The 18,700-nt window shown below is 46.1% G+C and overlaps 1 protein-coding gene across 1 annotated transcript in view; it reads left to right on the top strand.

The window, feature by feature from the left end:
* The first annotated feature begins 363 nt into the window (after window positions 1-363).
* Window positions 364-18,700, top strand: part of LOC127581437 (linker for activation of T-cells family member 2-like) — a 75,086-nt gene continuing 56,749 nt past the window's right edge. Inside the window, exon 1 of the mRNA XM_052035862.1 lies at window positions 364-560. The gene's annotated coding sequence lies outside the window, so the exon portion shown is untranslated. The remainder of the gene's footprint in view (window positions 561-18,700) is intronic.

The following is an 18,700-nucleotide window of genomic DNA, read 5'->3' as shown; positions in this document are numbered from 1 at the left end:
CGGGGCTCCCCCATTGGGGTCGGGTCACCCAGCAGTAGGGTTGGGTCTCGCCTAATGGGGTCAGGTCACCCAGCAGTAGGGTTGGGTCTCGCCCAGCGGGATCGGGGCTCCCCCAGTGGGGTCAGGTCACCCAGCAGTAGGGTTGGGTCTCCCCCAGTGGGGTTGGGTCACCCCCAGTGGGGTCGGGTCACCCAGCAGTAGGGTTGGGTCTCGCCCATTAGGGTCGGGTCGCCCAGCAGTTGGGTTGGGTCTCGCCCAGTGGGGTCGGGGCTCCCCACAGCCCACGGCCCCCTCCCTCCCGGGGACCACGGGGAGGTGGGAAGGAGTCGGTCAGGTGAAGCGCCTGCGGACCCAGCGGCAGCCCGTGGGCAGGTCGGGCTGCGAGGCAGTGAGTCGGGCGGCGGGGAGCGGATGTGGCGACGCGGCTCCCGTTAAACAGCGGAAACTGCTTGCGAAGGGTTTTCATTTTCCTCCCTCCCTCGGCAGTCAGTCTCCGCTCTCCCCCCGCCCGAGCTCGGGAGCAGGATGAGAGGGCGCAGGTGGACCCCCTGAGGCGGCAGGTAAGGGTCTCCCCGGGGGGGGCGGGGGCTCCGCGTTGCCCCGCACCGTATCTCACCGTCCGGGGCAACTCAGCGGGTCGAGCAGCGTCTGTGGAGGGGAGGAAGGGAACTGGCGACCGTCAGTCCCGTCCCGAGACTTGGATCGTCCCTCTCCCCTCCACAGATGCTGCCCGACCCGCTGAGTTTGCCTATCTCCCTTGACTTTTTTAAAAACCTTTTTCTAAAACAGATTCCCCAACCTTCTTACAACCTGCTTGTTAATCCAACTCTTAATTTTTAATTGTTAATTAACCTGTTTTAATCCAACTCTTAATTGTTAATCCAACTCTTAATCCAATTCCAAGAGTTAATCCAACTCTTAATTAACTCTTAACTGTTAATTAACCTGCCTGTTAATCCAACTCTTTACTAAATCTGCACAGGGTGCCCTGTGGTGTTACAGCCCCAACACAGTCCTGATGCAGGGCTTTGACCCGTAATATCAACCATCCCCTCTCCAGCACCCCACTGAGTTCCTGCAGCAGATTGTTCCTTGCTCCATATTCCAGCATCTGCAGTCTCTTGTGTCTCCGGATTAAATTTTAAACTGGTGAAGACCATTTCAACTCTTAATGCTGAAACTTGGAAGTGAATGCGATGATCTGTGTGCAATGGGATGGGGTTGGTGGTGGGGAATCGTTGGGTCTGGGGTCATTCCTGCCTCCCAGAGAGGGGGATCTGACAGCTAAGGGTCTCCCTCTGAACCCTTGCACTTGGGAGAGAGTTCCCCTAGAGTGTGGATACTTGAGATTGAAGATGTTGGAATCTGGAGAAACAAACAATCTGCTGGAGGGACTCAGCGGGTCGAGCAGCATCTGTTGGGGGGTGGGGGGGAGAAGGAATTGTCGATGTTTCGGGTCAAAACCCTTCATCAGGATGGAAATGGGATTTTAACGTCGTTGGACATCCATTGTAGATTCAGTAAAAAATTGGATTAATGGACAGGTTGTTAGAAAGTTAGTAAATCTGTCTTTGAAAAGGTTTTAAAAAGACAATGGAGACAAATAAATGCCGTGGGTCGAGCAGCATCTATGAAGGCAGAGTGATGGTGGACGCTTCGGGGCACAACTGGGGGAGGGGTGGCGGTGAGTGTGGCGAGCAGGTGAATTGGGGCCGGTTGTGTGCTGTAATGTAGAGCTGGGGGAAGGGTGAGGGGCCCCTACCCCTCCCAGGAGGTAACTTCTTGCCCAGCTGGACCCCAGTGGTCCCCTCACCTGTGGAAACCACCCAGTAGAGACTTTGCTTGAAACAGTGTCCCTTCCGTAGTTGAGGAGGCCAATAAGTCAGATGCAGGCAGGGCAGTGCTGGCAACTCTTCAGCTGTCAGAGCTACTGTAAAATGTCACCTGCTCTCGGCCACCTCACCTCATAGTCTCCCGCGGATTCAAAGAATTCTATCTTGGCGTCTTATCTACCGTGTCTTTTTCCCAGGGTCAAAATGTCCAATACTAGAGGGCATGTATTTGGGGTGAGAGGGGTAAAATTGAAAAGAAATGTGCGGGACAAGTTTTTTTTACGTAGAGAGTGGTGGGTGCCTGGAATGCACTGCCAGGGGTGGGGGTGGAGGCAGATACCATAGAGGTGTTTAAGAGGCTCTTAGATAGGCACATGAATGTGCAGAGACTGGAGGGATATGGACATTGTGTAGGCAGAAGGGATTAGGTGTCATCTTAATTAGTTTGGCACAGATATGGTGGGCCGAAGGGCCTGTTCATGTGCTGTACTGTTCTATGTTCTTTTTCTAAAACATAACACATAGAAGCAGGAGCAATACACAAAAAGGTCAGGCAGCATCTGTGGAGGGAAATGAACAGTCGACGTTTCGGGCTGAGTCCCTTCATCAGGACTGGAAAGGAAGGGGGCAGAAGCCAGAATAAGAAGGTGAGAGGAGAGCACATGCAGGCAGGGGACAGGCGAGTCCAGGTGAGAGGGGGAAGGTAGGTGGGTGGGGGAGGGGGAGAAGATGTGATAAACTGAGAGGCGATAGGTTGAAGAGGCAAAGGGCTGAGGAGGGAGGAATCCGGTAGGAGAGGGCAGTGGACCATGGAATAAAGGGTAGAGGAGAGGAGATGGGCAGGTCATCAAGGCAGGGGAAGGGAGCCACAGGAATAAGGGAAGACAAAGGAGTGGGGGGTGGTGGGGGGGGGAGAAAAAGAAGGGGTGGTGTTACCAGAAGTTGGAGAAATCGATGCTGAGGCCATCAGGTTGGAGACCCCCAAGGCGGAATATGAGGTGTTGTTCCTCCAACCTGCGCCTTGCCTCAATGTGGCAGTAGAGGAGGCCGTGGATGGACATGTCAGTGTGGGAGTGGGATGTGGAATTGAAGTGGGTGGTCACCGGGAGGTCCAGGCTGCTGCGGCGGACTCCTCAGCTGTCAGAGGTCCCTCAGGAGGAGGTCCCTCGTCTCCGCTTCACCAGTTAGTAAGATCATGGCTGGTCTTTTACCTCGGTGCCACTTTCTTGCACTAGTCCCATGATTCACTTGAAATTCAAAAAGTCATAAATCTTTTTCTTGAGATAGTCAGTGACTGAGCCTCCACAGGTCTCTGGTCGAGAACTCCATAGATTCCTTACCCTCTGAGTGAAGAAATCTCATCTTATGCCTGTCCTGACTGACTGACCTCTTAGTTTGAGACTGTGACCCCCTTGGCAACATCAATTCTCCATCTACCCTACCAGGCCTTGTAAGAATTTTGTAGAAGATCAAATTACAATGGCCCAGTTGGTTTAATTTCTCCGCATACAACACATCCCCCGACCCAGGAGCCAACCTGGTGGACCTTCACCGCACTCTCTCAGATGCAAGTATATCCTTGCTTAAGTCAGGAGCACAGACCTATACATGAAATTCCAGGTACAGTGTCTTTGTAGGTGGAGCTAGACATCTGTACCCTTGCACACACATCCTCTTGCAAAAAAGATCAATGGATCAATTACCTTGTTGATTGTTTCCTGTGACTGCATGTCAACTCCCAGTGATTTCTGAACAAGGTCCTTCTGAACACCCACATTCTCTCCATTTAAAAAGTATTCAGACTTTCTTTTTCCCTGTTTATGAAGCTGTGGTGTTTAAAACTGGAAGTGTGTGTGTGTGTGTGTGTGAGTGTGTGTGTGAGTGTGAGTGAAGTGGTTGTTTCTAAGGCTTTAAAAGAGCAGCACAGTTTCGTGTCTTTAACGGTTATCTGACCACAGGCTCCACTCCAGATAGTTCTCTTGCCTCCCTGCCTCTATTAATCAAAACCAAATGTGCGAGACAGGATCATTTAACCTATGCTGCCATTCATCAGGCCATGAGGGAACTGTACCCCAATACATTATTGCACCCCCTCCCAAGATACTCTTTACCCAACAACAAGAAAAAATGGAAACTTTGTATACAATTATATAAATTTTATTTTTTTTCCATGTCTCTCAGAGAATTTTGAAGTTCTCTGTTTCTTTCTGTTGCTTAAAATTAATATCAAACATGTAGAACGTTGTCTGTGTCCCAGGGACACTCTAGCCCAGAACATTCGTGAGGGGCAGGTTCGTGCCTCACGAGCTGGGTTGAATTCTTTGAGGATGTGACAAAGCACATTGATGAAGGTCGAGCAGTGGATATGGTGTACATGGATTTCAGTAAGGTGTTTGATAAAGTTCCTCATGGAAGGCTCATTCAGAAAGTCAGGAGGCATGGGATCCAGGGAAACTTGGCTGTGTGGATTCAGAATTAACTCGCTCATAGAAGACAGAGGGTGGTGGTAGATGGAGCGTATTCTGCCTGGAGGTGGGTCACCAGTGGATCTGTTTTGGGACCACTGCTCTTTGTGATTTTTTTATAAATGACTTGGATGAGGATGTGGAAGGGTAGGTTAATAAGTTTGCTCATGATACAAAGGTTGGTAGTGTTGTGTATAGTGTAGAAGGTTGCTGTAGATTACAACAGGATATTGACAGGATGCAGAGCTGGGCTGAGAAGTGGCAGATGGAGTTCAACCCAGAAAAGTGTGAAGTGATACACTTCGGAAGATTGAATTTGAAGGCAGAATACAAGGTTAATGGCAGGACTCTTAGTAGTGTGGAGGAACAGAGGGATCTTGGGATCCACGTCCATAGATCCCTCAAGGTTGCAGCACAGGTCGATAGGGTTGTTAAGAAGGCGTTTGGTGTGTTGGCCTTCAATAGTTGGGATATTGAGTTCAAGAGCCGCGAGGTAATATTGCAGCTCTATAGAACTCTGGTTAGACCACACTTGGAGTATTGTGTTCATTTCTGGTTGCTTCATGATAGGAAGGATGTAGAAGCTTTAGAGAGGGTGCAGAGGAGATTTACCAGGATGCTGCCTGGATTGAAGAGCAAGTCTTATGAGGATAGGTTGAGCGAGCTAGGGCTTTTCTCTTTGGAGAGAAGGAGAATGAGAGGTGACTTGATAGAGGTGTACAAGATAAGAGGCATAGACTGAGTAGACAGTCAAAGACTTTTTCCCAGGGCAACAGTGGCTAACACGAGGGGACATAATTTTAAGGTGATTGGAGGAAGATATAAGGGAGATATCGGGTAAGTTTTTTACACAGAGAGTGGTGGGCGGGTGGAATGTACTGCCGGCAGAGGTTGTTGGGGCAGATACATTAGGGACATTTAAGAGACTCTTAGATAGTCACATGAGAAATGGGGGACTATGTGGGAGGGGAGGGTTAGATGGATGTTCGAGCAGGATAAAATGTTGGCACAACATTGTGGGCCGAAGGGCCTGTACTGTGCTGTAGTGTTCTGTGTTCTATTGTCCATGTCCCAGAACATTTTCCGTGTCCGAGGGAGACTCTCACCCAGAACGTTGTCCGTGTCCCAGGGAGACTCCAGCCTAGAACATTGTCCGTGACCCAGGGACACTCTCACCCAGAACATTAAGCAGGTTTCCGGGACACATTTAATGATAATGAGAGAAACTTGTTTCTCTCTCCACCATTACTGCCTGACTTGCTGGGTATTTCCAGCATTCTTGCCTTTCCTTTTCACATTATCAGTGAACGTTGATGCAGTTTTGAGAGCAGCAGTTCTGGTTCACATTTGTCAAATTTAATTGTCTATATTGCAAGTTTCCACTGAATTATTTTGAAGTAGAAAAGAATCGCAGTGCTTGAGATGTAAAAATTCTCCATGTGGTTGTCATTGGTATAACGTTGATGGTGCTGTGTATTGTGGGGGTATTAGATTTCAAATATCATGTCAAATTGAAGGCAGATATGGGTCACACCAGGTGTGGGCTGTAGAAAAGATGTTTGCCTTTTTTACGGTGCCAGTTGAGTTTGGAATTTCTGAATTTAAGTCCACCACTGGATTTTTGAACTATAATTGCTGCAGAATTCCAGAAACGAAGGAAGGTCAGTATATGCAACATGGCTTTATCATCTGAATGTCACCGAACATTTGAGCAGGAATGGATTAACACCAATACGGACACCATAAGATACATCCCTGTGGTCACTCCCTGGGAACCCAAAGGCACCAGCAGAACAATCAGTCACTCGACATCTACTGGTGCCAAACCCTCCCCACCCCAGCCACATGAATATTTCCACAATGCCAGCTGAGGTGACCTGGATTTATTCTTTTCATCCATGCCTCCTGCCCTGCAGGTTAATACTTCAGTGAAGTGGATAAAACTTGTCATTTAGCAAGGTGACACTTTCTGTTCTGTCTCATTGCTGTAAGTGTGCAAGCTGGGAATCGCTTAAATTGAGAAAGCAGATTACTTTCGATTAGGCACCATGGCTGCAAACCGTTGATTCTTCGAAGACGCTGTGGTGCTTCTGAATCTCCCTCCTTTAACTGTCACTCCCTTAAAGGTCTGTGAGGGAGAGGGCTGGGGGGTAGAGGGAGAGATCTGGGGGGGAGGGGGAGAGGGCTGGTGGTAGGAGAAAAGGGCTGGGGGTAGGGGAGGGGGCTGGGGGTAGGGGGAGAGGTCTGGGGGTAGTGGAGGGGGCTGAGGGTAGTGGGGAGAGAGGCTGGGGGTAGGGGAGGGGGCTGGGGGTAGGGGGCTGGGAGGAGGAGGAGAGGGCTGGAGGGAGGAGGAAAGGGCTGGTGGTAGGGGGAGAGGCTGGGGGGTAGGGGAGGGGGCTGGGGGTAGAAGGGCTGGGGATAGGGGGAGAGGCTGGGGGGTAGGAGAGGGGGCTGGGGGTTGGGGGGAGGTGGGTGGGGAGGGGGCTGGGGGTAGGGGGAGAGGGCTGGAGGGAGGATGTAATGGGGCCCCAAATGATTTTGGTGCAAAGGGCCCTTAGAATTCTTATTGCAATCCTGTCTACCTCATTGCACTTTTCTCCCGATTACTCTGACTCTCTCCCCTTCCAACTCCCATCTTGCTCACCCTCATCCCCCCTCCCCCTCCCCTCCCCTCCCACGTGTACATTCCTTCCCTCTCACTCCACTTACCTCTTCTTGGTTTCCTTCCTTCCTTCTCCCCCTCACCTCTTCCACTGTATTCCCCTCCCTTCCTTGCTGCCCCTCTGAGACCCCCTTGTCTCCCTCCGTTTGGCCCACTCCCCCCCCTCCTCTTTGCTTCCTAAAGCCGTCCCATTGCTCCTGAACTCCTGAAGTCCTGCACCAGCAGGTTCAGGAACAGCTACTTCCCTTTAACCATTCGGTTCTTGAACCAACCGGCACAACCCGAAGCACTAGAGCTTAGCAGCACTGTGACCACTATGAACACTATGAGTTTGATGACTTTGTACTAAAACGGACTTTTTTTTTGTTCAAATTGTGTTCTTTCTTGTAAAAAATTGTGTTTAATTTATGTTTAATTTGTGAATGCTGCTTCTATGCCTGTGATGTTGCTGCAAGGAAGTTTTTCATTGCACCTGTGCACACACGGACTTGTACACGTGACAATAAACTCGACTTTGGCTTTGACTTTACTGTCCAACCCTCCCCTCGTCTGCTACCCCTGTTCCTTTGCTGCAGATCCGAAACCCTCCACTGTTCAGAATCAGAATCAGATTTATTATCACTGACTTGGGCGATGTGAAATTTGTTGTTTTGTAGCAACAGTACAGCACAAAGACATAAAATTAGTTTAAATTACAAAAATAAATAAATAGTGCAAATAAAAAACAAGAATAATGAGGTAGTGTTCATGGGTTACTCTCCAGACTTCTCTATATTTGGACTCAACTTACTTCACTGTTTTGCAACTGTTGTTTCACCAGAGCTATTACCGCTCTCTTTCTGCTGGAAGCAAGTATTTTATAAGTGCAGAATGATTGAATGGTTACAGTAAACAATGAGGCCATTAAGCCTGTCATGTCTTTACTGGCCCTGACATATGAGCAGTCTCTCTAGTTCCACTCTCATGACCTCTCCCCATAGCCCTGCAAATTCTTGCCTTTCAGATATTTATCTTGCTTTCTTCTGAATGTTATCATTGAATCTGTGCCCTCTGTTATCCCTGGCAGTGCATTCAAGAGCCTGATCACTCTTGTGTGTGTGTAAAACAAAAAGTTCCTCTTGTCACTTTTCCCAATCACGTTCATTCTACTTCTCCAAGCTCTCGACCCCTCCAGAATGGGAAGCAGCTCCTTTCAATCTGCTATGTCTAAACCCTTTATGATTTTAGTAACCTCTTCGCAATCTCTTCTGAGCCCAGGAGAACAATCCCAGTTTCCTCAATCTCTCCACACAGGTACAGAGAGTGGGGCACAGTCCTGTTCAATTTTGCTGTATTTTAATGTTAGTTGAGGTGCTTACAGGGGTTTTTATTTATCATTACACTGAGAATGTTCTAGGGAAGAGTTTTCTGATCTGCAGTGTTAGGTTCTTAGTATATTTCAGAAGGTTATCTGATTTCCTGTGGTAAGTTGCTGGTGTTTAGTGATTGACTTTACTGTGCTGGGTTTGCTAGTTCACTGTCATGGGTTTTCAGAGATAGCATGGGATTGATTGTGCTGGATTTATTGATATGTTCCGAGAAGTTTAGAGAACAGATGGAGACCATCTGTGCTAACTCTGTGAAAGAACAGTCAGGCATGGATCCACATCCTTGTTTTTCCTTATGGTAATATTATAGGTTTCTTATCCTCAAGAACTCATCTACGTAAGAACTCTAGGCTTCTGTCATGTTTTCAGATTGGTTTCAGATCCTCAAAACTGTCTTGAGCGCAAAGATTAGGAAAGCAGCCAACATAATCAAGGACCTCTCCCACCCCAGACATTGTCTCTTTTCTCCTCTCCTGTCGGGCAGAAGGTACAGAAGCTTGAGAGTGCGTGCCACTAGACTCAAGGGCAGCTTCTATCCCACTGTCATCAGACTCTTGAACGGACCTCTCATATGCTAAAAGATGAACTCTTGATCTCCCAATCTATCTCGTCATGGCCCTTGCACTTTATTTATCTATCTGCACTGCACTTTCTCTGTAACTGCAACACTATATTCTGCATTCTGTTTTTCTTTTTACTACCTCGACGTACTTGTGTACAGCATGATCTGCCTCGATGGCACGCAAACAAAAGCTTTTCACTGCATCTTGGTACATGTGACAATAATAAACCAAATACCAATACCAAGGTTTCTCCACATCTCCTGACTGGACCTTTTGGCACCTATTTTATATCTTTTTATCTGATTATTAATCCACTTGACAGCGTTTATAACTTACTTCCTCTATCTTCTCTCTAAAACTCTCTCATTATCTTGAAAAATAATTTAGGACAGGGAAATGGAGGAAAGGCAGATAAATGGAGATGAGCGATCGGTTAGTCATCATTTCATTGAATGACAGAATGAGTTCAAGGTATGGAATGATCACTCCTTTTTCTTTGTAAGACTAAAGACTTAACACAAACACATTAGAATACTTCAGCGGTGTTACAGAATGGAAAAGAAAGTAGCTTGAAAGAACATTTAAAGATCATACGGCCAAACTGTTTGGGGTAGGTTTGTGTGGGGCAGAAAGTGAGGAGTCAACACCCTCAAACAAAGGAAGCAACGGTCTAAAAACGAGCTACTTATGGGAAAAAGAAACTTATCCATTTTTGGAGTTGGGCCAAGCAAGGGAACAACAGCTCAAAACCCTGGACAGATCCTCTGCTCCCTGTGAACAGGAAGAGATATTAATAGAGCTCCAATATCTTCTGTTAAATGAAGGCTAGAGAAACTGGGATTGTCCTCCTTACAATACACCAGGATACGTACAGATATAACAGAGGAGAACTAAGATTGAGGGGTATTTATAGGACTGACAGAAACGAGGAACTTAAGTAACCAAAGGCACCAGGTTTGCAGATGAAGAGAATTAATTTACTCAGCAGGTTGTTTGATCTGAATGTGCAGTTGGGAAGGAAATAGATCCAGTGGGAATTGGGCTTCTGGTTGAAGTGGACAAATTTACAGATGGAGCAGGTCCAGATATACAGGACCACGTGGTGTGCTGTATAATTCTTTAATTCTTCTTGGTATTTATTAAATTTACCTCATCCTTGAGGCCAAGTGACTGGGTTAGGGCAGACTGATCTGCTATCTGCAGTTTTTACAGGCAGTTTTCCATTCACTTTTGTGCGAACGTTTCCTGATTTCACTTGCAAATGCCGGAGCTCCCTTATTCTGACTGAGATCAGTGTTGCAAAATGTCGTGGTCAGAATCCAAGCGAAAATCAAGGTTGTGTTTTGAATTTTTAAGAATTTAAACACTGTCCCACAACAAGACAAATTATTCTAGGGCACTCTTAAAGTGCATGATGCTATCTTTACTGATAAATAATTTTGGTAATAATGTAGAGAATGAGCTCTTCCTGTTCTATAAGTTACATTGTACCATTAATGCAAACCCTAACATTTATTGTATGTGACAATATTCAGAAAAATTATGCAGTGAAAACTTGCACGCCATTGAAATTGGTAGCACGTTAGGTGTATTACAGCTTATCCGAGCAAGTAGTTTGTTTCTAGAACAAAACCAGAAAACGCTGGAAGAAGTCAGCCAGTCAAGCTTGACTGCATTTTCTGTTTTTGTTACAAATTCCAGCAACTGCAGCTTTATTTGCTTTCAGTGGTTGGTTTCTGAAGTGTGTAATCAGCCCAGTTACTGATGGAGATTATTGTAAGTCTGCTAGGTTTGAAAATGTTGTATTTGTGGCTTCTGGTTCCTTTTGTACTCTGAGTTATTTAAGAAAGGCAGGAAAGCCAAGCCAGGGAACTACAGGCCGGTGAGCCTGACATCGGTGGCAGTAAGTTACTGGAAGGGATTCTGAGGGACAGGATCTACCAGCGTTTGGATAGACAAGGACTGATTCGGGATGGTTTTGTGTGTGGCTAGTAGTGTCTCACAAATCTGTTAGTTTCTTTTTGAAGAGGTAACCAAGAGGATTGATGAGGGCAGGGCGGTGGATGTTGTCCATATGGACTTTAGCAAGGCCTTTGACGAGGGCCTGCATGGAAGGTTGATCTGGAAGTCCAGGGAGAGCTGGCTAAGTGGGTACAAAATTGGATTGATGGTAGGAAGGGTGGTAGGGTGATGGTGGTAGGTTGTTATTCGGACTGGAGGCCTGTGACTAGTGGTATGCCACAGGGATCGGTGTTCATTGACGTCCGTTATTTATATGAATGATTTGGATGAGAGTGTACAAGGCAATGTTAATATGTTTGCAGATGACACTAAAATAAGTGGTGTCGTAGCCAGTGAAGAAGGTTATCAAAAATTACAGGGGGATCTTGATCAGTGAGGTAGCTGGACTGAGGAATGGCAAATGGCATCCAATCCCGAGAAATGCGAGGTGTTACGTTTTTTGGAAGTCAAGCCAGAGTTGGACTTTCGCTTTGAATGGTAGGGCGCTGGGTAATGTTATCGAACAGAGAAATCTATGAGTACAAATACATAGTTCCCCCTGAAAGTAGCATCACGGGTAGACAGGGTGGTGAAGAAGGCACTTAGCACACTGGCCTTTATCAGTCAGGGCATTGAGTATAGGAGTGGCACATTATTTTGCAGTTATACAAGACATTGGTGAGGCCGTGCCTGGAATATTGTGTACAATTTTGGCCACCCTGTTATAGGAAAGATATCATTAAGCTAGAATGAATGCAAAGAAGACTTATGGGAATGTTGCCGGGATTTGAGGGCCTGAATTATAAGGAGAGGTTGGACAGGCTAGGACTTGATTCCTTGGAATGTAGAGGTGATCTTCTAGAGGTGTATAAAATCATGAGGGGCATGGATAGAGTGAATGCACATAGCCTTTTTCCCAGGGGAAGGGAATCAAAAACTAGAGGGCATGGGTTTAAGCTGAGAGGGGAAAGATTTCAATTGAACCTGACGGGCAACTTCTTCACACAGAGGGTGGTGTATAAATGGAATGAATTGCCAGAGGAAGTGGTGGGGGGGGGTACCATAACAACATTTAAAAGACACTTGGGCAGGTACATGGATAGGAAAGGTTTAGAGGGATATGGGACAAACACGGGCAAATGGGACTAGCTTAGAAGGGCGTCTTAGTCGGCATGGATGAGTTGGGCCGAAGGGCCTGTTTCCGTGCTGTATGACTCAGAGGAAAGTCTCCCTTTCGTTGACTGAAATATTCTACTGTTGTGGATCCTTTAACTCTCTGAAAGCACGGGGCTTTAAAAATGACTGGGAACTTTTAATTGTTGTGGAAAACAGGTTTCCCATGCAAGCCTGTCACAAGGTGAGACTTCCCTCTCAGATGATAATGGTACAGCACCTGGTGCTGCTGCCTTGCAGCTCCAGCGACCTGAGTTCGATTCTGACCTCGGGCATTGTCCGTGTGGAGTTTGCGTGCTATCCCTGTGACCACCCAGTTTCCTCCACATCCTGAAAACGTGCAGGTATTTTAAAGGCCGCTGTGAATTACCCCTAGTGTGTAGGTGAGGGGTAAAAAGAATCAAAGGGGAGTTGACGGGCATATGTGAGAGACCAAATGTTACAGTTGAATGGGAAGGAGGGATGAGATTGATGGGATTGCTTTCTTGGTTGCTAGCATGGACCCAATAGCTGGATGGCCTCCTTCTGTAAAGGTTCACAACATTGGATCCACCCAATATGGCTCTTGTATGAATAGACCTATACAGCAGATTAACACATGGACCTCCATTGTGGATTAACAAGTGCCTTGTCAGTGGGGTCAACAACCCTGATGGATATATTTTGGGAGGTTTCACCACGATCTTCCACCTCCCTCTGTCCCGCCCCAACAAACCTGCTGAGGGGTTACCTGACACGTCCATCCCCACGGTTACGGAGGGGAAAGCCGGTGAGAGGAGGAGAGGTGGGGTGGGATATGTGGATGTCTCGCCTTACTCTGTGTTTGTTTTGCCCACCACCCACTTCTCTCCAGGCATTTGCCCCCTTGCCCACTAATGCAAAGCCAAATACGAGGAGAATGTGAGTAGATTAATCTGATAAACAAATGGGGGATAAATCTATTCACCATCATCCCTTCTCAAGAAATAATTTATAAATTCCACTGTTAGAAATGGGAGTCTGCCATTTGGCTGATTCAGTATTACATCTTCTGAGTGGATTGACATCAGTATTTCTGTGAAATCAAAACACGACTGATTTGTGTATTGCCTTGCTGCTGGCTGTGGGGAGGTGGGAGAGAGAAGTCACTTCATGCCAGTCCAGAAGAGGTAAAAGAACCAGCTCGCCATTAGGGTGTTTTTTAGGGGAAGGGTATGAGTAGAACCAGGGAAAGACTGGCCCATCAAATCTGTCCCCCACTCGCGTCATGGATGAAATATTTGGACTGGACACATAATGTTGCTGCCAATGCCATGTGGTTTCCTGGGAGAGATGGACAAAAACTGTCTGTTGATCTCCCTCAATGTCTGGAACGAGGCTCATATTGTGGAAGTGTACATTGCCAGTCCTAAGATTCAAAAATACTTTAGGAAGTGTATGCAAGCATTTTAAACCAAATGTAGTGTCTCCCACGGTGCTATGAATATTTTCTTGTGTCAAAGTCGAATTTATTATCAAAGTTGAGTTTATTGTCATCTGCACAAGTCCATGTGTGCACAGGTGCAATGAAAAACTTACTTGCAGCAGCATCATAGGCACAGAGCATCAGATAAGCAGCATTCACAAGAAAAACATAAATTAAACAAATTGTACACAACTTTTACAAGGAAGAACACAATTAGAACAAAAAAAGACCATTATAGTGCAAAGTGGTCACAGTGTTGCTAAGTTGTTGTGATTAGGGTTGTGCTGGTTAGTTGGATAACCAAATGGTTGAAGGGAAGTAGCTGTTCTTGAACCTGGTGGTGTGGGACTTCAGGCTTCTGTACCTCCTGCCCGATGGTAGCTGTGAGAAGATAGCACGGCCCGGATGGTGGTGATCTTTGATGATGGATGTTGCCTTCTTGAGGCAGCGCTTCCTGTAGATACTCCCAATGGTGGGGAGGGACGTGCCTGTGATGTACTGGGCAGAGTCCACTACTCTCTGCAGCTTCTTGTGTTCCGTCACATTTGAATTGCGGACCAGAACATGATGTAACAATCGGGATACTTTCGAAAGTACATCCGTAGAAATTTGGTATTGGTTTATTATTGTCACTTGTACTGAGGTACAGTGAAAAACTTGTCTTACAAACCGATCAATTCATTACACATGTTAGAGTTTTCGGTGACATGCTGATCTTCCTTAAGTTTGTAAAATTGGATTCTGACATAAAAATACAATGGAATATATTGTCAGCACTTGGGTTGAGGAGAGAGTGTGTTGATTCATTATTATAAGAGAAGACATTTAATGTAAATTAGACAGAAAAAAAAACTGCTGGGGTAACTCAGCGTGTCAGGCAGCATCTGTGGAGGGGAATGGACAATTGACATTTTGGGTCGAGACCCTTCATCTGGTCTGATGATGGGTCTCGACCCGAAATATCAACTGTCCTTCTCCCTCCGCAGACGCTGCCTGACCTGCCGAGTCCCTCCAGCAGTTTGTTTTTTGCTGCAGATTCCAGCGTCTGCAGTCTTTTGTGCCTCTGTATTTCACAGAACATAGAACGGTGACTGTATACCCCTAGTTCACATATGTTGGTTCTCTGAAAGAGCTTTGTAATGTTTTCTTTTATTTGTATTTAGTCACTTATCTTTTAAAAGACACTGCATTTTGTTCCCACCTGCTGTTTATGGTGATGCACCCTCTCCCGGTAAAAAGTTCTCCTTTTAACTGTCTTCATTACAAAGTGAAGGACACCAGTTCCTTTGGTTTCTCTCATACCTGAAGCCTCTCATTGCTGCTGTCGTCTCAGTGAATCACTTCTGTCTGATTGTTTTTCAGCTGTAGTCTAACTAACAGTTTGTGTAGGTTCAGTTTTACTATTGTTTTTGATGCTTTTATTTATTAAAGTAATAATTTTAATGTAACCCATGTGCCAACCATGCTTGATTTCTCTCCAGAGAATCAATCCCATTAGACAGGTTGGGTTAAAACCACGTTTTGATCTCATTTGGTCTTCATCAGCATGTTCACTTATGGTAACTTGTGGTCTACGTCTCTTTACCGCTTTTTAAGGTTTCCCATGCAGTGCACATTTCCTTCTGCTTCCCTTTTCTCCCAAAGTACATTACCCCACAATTCTGAGTGTTGAACTTCACTTGACATCGGAAGACACAAGAGACCTCAGATGCTGGAACCTGGAGCAACAGACAATCTGCTGGAGGAACTCAGCGGGTCGAGGAGCATCCGTGGGAGGAAGGACGTTGTCGATGTTTCAGGTCGAGACCCTGCATCAGGACTGAGAGTGGAGAAGGGGAGTGGCGGGAAAGGATTCCGAGGTGATTGGTGGACTGAGGCAGGGTGTACACGTCCCCCCTCCCCCCTCCACTCTCAGCCCTGATGCAGGGTTTTGACCAGAAATGTCGACAATTCCTTTTCTCCCACAGATGCTGCTCGACCCGCTGCGTTCCTCCAGCAGACTGTTGCTTCATTCGACATCTGTCTTTAAAACACAAGGATTAGCACTGGCTAGCAGGTAGATACACTGACGTCCATTGTGTGAAGACTTTAAACAGTGGAAAATTTTATCCGCTTTGCAATTTGTAATCTTCAAGAGAAATAAAACCAGAAAATGTTGGAACCGCTCAGCAGTCTTTGTGAAGAGAGAAGCAGAGGTAACATCTCAGGTTGAAGACCCCCTTGTTCAGCCTTTCCTTAGAGCTTGCCCAACCCGCGGAGTGTTCCAACATTTTCTGGTTTTATTTCAGATTTCCAGCATATGTAGTTATTTTGATTTTCACACTTGAGAAGATATTTAATGCCTTATTTCTCTGGTCAGAGTATAACTGTAAGCAATGGAAGAATTCTGAAATGAAGGTCTGCATTTTATTTGAAGAAACAAGGATGTCAGACCACAGTTCCCAGAAGGTCTCATTGCTTCTGCCTAGGCTGCCTCTCATTATCATCGCTGAGAATGACTTTCAGTCATTCGAGGCAGTGATAATGAGATCTAGCAGACTTTCCGTCATTCAGATTCAGACAAGTTACTGATTACCTATTTTAGACTGAAGTTTAGACTTGGGTCAGGATGGTTAAGTTTTCCATTCGCCAATGCCCATTGCTCACTGTGCCTTTATAATATGCCTGAGAGTTTTTAACAAGTTTCCTTCCAAAAACTATCACACCTGCCACCTTTTGAGTCTCAGGTTGGGGGTTTGAGTCCCATCGCAGAGACTTGAGTGCAAAAATGTAGGTCAGCACTGCAGAGAGTGCCGAGGGAATGCAAATTGATGTTAAATTGAGGTCAGACTTGGCCGTAATGGACCCCATGGCATAATTTTGAAGGAGAATAGGGGAGTCATCCCTGATGCCCTACCTAAGAAACATAAGAAACAGGAGCACGAGGAGGCCATCCGGCCCGTCGAGCCTGCTCCACCATTCAATAAGATCATGGCTGACCTGGCCGTGGATTCAGATCCACCTGCCTGCCTTTTCCCCATAACCCTTAATTCCCCTACTATGAAATAATCTATCTAACTGTGTCTTAAATATATTTAATGAGGTAGCCTCCACTGGCTCCCTGGGCAGAGAATTCCATAGATTCACTACTCTCTGGGAAAAGCAGTTTCTCCTCATCTCCATCCTAAATCTATTCCCCCGAATCTTGAGGCTATGTCCCCTAGTTCTAGTCTCACCTTCCAGTGGAAACAACCTTCCTGCCTCTATCTTATCTATCCCATTCATAATTTTCTATGTTTCTATAAGATCCCCTCTCATTCTTCTGAATTCCAGTGAGTATAGTCCCAGGCGACTCAATCTCTCCTCGTAGGCTAACCCCCTCATCTCCGGAATCAACCTGGCGAACCTCCTCTGCACCGCCCCCAAAACCAGTGTATCCTCCCTCAAGTAAGGAGACTCTAACGATCACAGCAAACTTGTTCTTGTCACAATCACATGGCTGTCTGTGGGATCTTGCTGTGCATGACAGGTCGCCAACACAGTGACACGGAAAGAACATGTCCTTCGTTGGCCTTGTAGTACTTTGTGAGGATTTCCGCTCATGAATACTGCAACTCTTTTTAATATTAAGTAGATTTAAAGAGTTATACAAAATTTTAAATTGTATCTGAATGTGGAACAAAGATGGGTTAACGGGTTTAGGTAAAATCGACCATTACTGAATCGAGTGGTGGGGCGGGGTGGGCTGCAGAGAAGAAAGCACTAATGGTGCCCGCAAGGCTTTCATTTATGGTGCATCCCTTATTGTTTGAGGAGGAAGAGATGACCGTCCTCCTTGTAATACAGCAGTCCTCGTAATGAAAGTACACACAATGCTGTAGAATAAGAAGTTCCAGGATTTTGGCCAAATGACAATGAAGAAATGGTGATTACAATCCCACATCAAGAAGGTGTGTGATTGCTGAGATGATGGTGTTTCTGTGCGTCTTGTTGTTCTAGGCAGTGGATATCCTGAGTTTGAGGAGTTTTGTCGAAGAAGGCTTGATAAACTTGTTCCTGAACCTGTGGCTAAGGTGCAGTGTGGTGCAGCAATGTTTGAAATGATGGATGGACTCTTTGTCCTTGGTCACTATAGGCAGCTGAGCTGGTTATGCAGGAGTCCTACACATATACATATTCCACTAATGCGATTTATAGAACTCGAGGCATACTGGCCTAGAAATTCTAATGCACCTAAATTGGTGCACAAGCTGGGCTTCACAACAGGGCACCACCCACATCACTTAAGAGAGGCCTAATATGTTAAGTGACGGTGCTGGTGGTGAGATTGGAGATCAGTCTCTCTTGAGGACTTTGGGGATGGCAGGGTTGGATGACCAGGGTGGAGGTTGAGACCAGGGCCTTGGGGAACAGGGGGTTGGACAGTGGGCACGGTTGGGCTTGGGTGCAGAGAGTGGTATCACCTTTGATCTCCGGGTGGGCTGAGTCAGGGGAGAATGTGCAGTTTGGGAATAAGGGTCAGAAAATGAAAGAAGGTGGTTTGCCTGACAGGTATTGTCTTGGGAGTGACCAACAATGGTTGATTCGGACACAACTTGATCCAGCTTTCCCTCCAAAAGCCCACTGCATGGGGAATAACACTGTAAAGGACAGCATGATGTGACTGAATTTCCAGAGACACAAGAGACTGCAGATGCTGGCACCTGGAGCAAAAAAAACAAGCCACTGGAGAACTCAGCAGGTCAGGCAACATCTATGGAGGGAAATGGATAGTCGACGTCTTGGGCTGAGACCCTTCATCTGACTGCTAATTCAGAGGAAGGGACTTGAACTGAAAGGTCGACTCTCCGTTTCCCTCCACGGATGCTGCCCGACCTGCTGAGTTCCTCCAGCAGTTTGTTTTTTGTCTGAATTTCTAGGTTGATTATGGTTTATGAATTCCCATATGCCCCAGATTACTGATTCTGCTTTAAAAGATGATTATTTTTAGACTGAACTTTGGCCAAGTGACTTCTATCATTTTGCAAAATGTGTTGTTTTCGATATTTTTGTTTTTAAAACAAATTATGTTTGATTCAAAAGTTCTGCAGATATTGAACCACATTATGGAAAAACTAAGTGCACAATGCGAGAAGGTAAACAGTTTAAATGCAGACGACTAGAATTATTTGCAAGGGTAGAACAATGTGGTGTCTTGCTTAGCTTCATATGCTT

The sequence above is a fragment of the Pristis pectinata genome, chromosome 21, assembly GCF_009764475.1.
Source record: "Pristis pectinata isolate sPriPec2 chromosome 21, sPriPec2.1.pri, whole genome shotgun sequence".
NCBI lineage: Eukaryota > Metazoa > Chordata > Chondrichthyes > Rhinopristiformes > Pristidae > Pristis > Pristis pectinata.
Note: the sequence above shows the minus strand (reverse complement) of the source record. Positions and strands in the feature narration are given on the sequence as shown.